The following is a 2,213-nucleotide window of genomic DNA, read 5'->3' as shown; positions in this document are numbered from 1 at the left end:
TTGATCTTAAAAGATTATGTAGAACCATGCAAGACATATAATTGGGACCTTCTCTGTTCCTTCCAATCCTTACGTTGTTTCTCCACTGACATCCCAACAAAAAATCTGGCATAACAAAAAACTTTTTTGCAGTCCAAAAGAAAAATATCAAATGTCATACTTACTATGTCGAAAATCAGACCTTGATCCAAGTTGATGAAACCTTGCTCTATTTCAACAAAAAAAAAATAAAAAATTGTCTCTCCCAAAAACTACCAAACCTTGGCTATGATATTAATTTGTTAGAAATTGAACCAGTTGTTAAGAATTATGTATACTACTTTTTAAGAATAAAAGACGAGAAATAATAATGAAATATGAAAAAGTAATGATCTCAAGAACATAAAGATTTAAGTGGTAAAAATATACAATGGGCAGAGACTGAGAATTCATTATATCAAAAGTATAGGATTACAATATGTTTGATCTCAACTAACTTGTTGGATAGTTGGATAACCAAAATATGTGTTCTACACCACATATATGTAATAATAAAAATTCCTAACACACTAGGAGAATATAATAGAAGAGTAATATGTGGTAAAGTCCTAATACAATAGGTAAAATCTATAAGGGAGTATTTGAGTTGAAATATGAGAGAAAAATTGCCAAAATCGAGAAATCTTCTCATTGTCATTTTTCCTATACAAATAATCAACTCCAAATATACCTTCAAATTAGAATTTGGGTCATACTATAGTTCTAGCAGTTCTCAAGACTTCCATTGGCAATTGGAGGTCCACTGAGTTTGTTCATTACATTAATGAGGAAATTCATAACTTCTCATGAATCGTAAAGTACATGATTTTTTTTATTTGTTTTATTGAGTTCCCAGTTTCTCAACATTTTGTTAATATTTATAAGAAAAATGTTTGAACTCATAGACTCAAGTACTAACTATTTTGAGCAAATAATTGAAGAAAAACACAAAAGAACCTATACATAATCATATGTAGTCCATTTTCACTAAATAGTATACAAAATTACAATTGCGGTATCAAATGAAATTATAGAAAACATGTATGGCATGTTCGGTACACAGAGAATTGGATAGCAATAGACATGAACAAATATAAACTAAAATCATTTTCATTAATTATATAGTCCTATCATGTATGCATGGTAGATAGGGATGTATTTACATTGGAGCTGGAGAACAATCTAAAGGTGAAGATGGAGAAGGAGCAGAAGCANTGTGTGTGTGTGTCTTTTTCATTGATTCTCTTGACCTAATTAACGAAAATCTTAAAATTTCTCCGCCATATGATGAAAGTTATGTTTATCACCTATCTTCAAATTGCTTTTTAGATTGAAAAATGATTTTTTCATTTGTTCTTGTTAGAAATTGAGCAAGTTGTTAAGAATTATGTATTGATTTGATACCACTTGTTAGGAATTAAAGACGAGAAATAATAAGACAATATGAAAACGTAATGATCAAAGTACACAAAGATTTATGTGGTAAAAATATACCATAGACAGGACAGAAAATTCACCATATCAAAAGTAAGGATTACAATATTTATTATCTCAACTAACCTGTTGGATAGTTGGATAACTAATATACATGTTGTACAACACATACATATAATACTAAGAATCCGTAACACACTAGGATAATAAAATGCAATGAAGACTCTAGTATGTGATAAAGTTCTAATACAGTAGGTAAAAATCTGTCACGGAATATTTGTGTTGAAATATGAGAGAAAAAAATTTATTTAAAATCAAGAATCTTCTCTTTGTCCTCTTTTACTTCTTCAAGACTTCTCGATTAATAACCACCAACTCCAAATATACCTCCAAAATAGAATTCGGGTCACACCTAAGTTCTAACAAATTCCAAATTCCACATTGACACAAATTCAACAGCAATGAACAAAACTTCAAAAATTCTCCACCTGTAGAAGACAAATTCCATTACAAGAAAGAAAACTTAACTCTTTAACTCCAATAAAATTCTCCACACAAATTATTCCACCTCCCCCACTAAACCTCCAAGGCAAACTCAAAAAATGTGAACTAAATCAAGCATTGTTGTGGAATTATCTTGGACACCAAAGTTGTTGAAATCATCATGAACAATAAAATAATAAAGTTCACAATTAACTCCAAGTAAGAATCCAAGCACTGCACTAAAACAGGATTAACTTGGGTACCAAATTTGCTTGAAT

The sequence above is a fragment of the Olea europaea genome, chromosome 13, assembly GCF_002742605.1.
Source record: "Olea europaea var. sylvestris chromosome 13, O_europaea_v1, whole genome shotgun sequence".
Classification (NCBI taxonomy): domain Eukaryota; kingdom Viridiplantae; phylum Streptophyta; class Magnoliopsida; order Lamiales; family Oleaceae; genus Olea; species Olea europaea.
Note: the sequence above shows the minus strand (reverse complement) of the source record.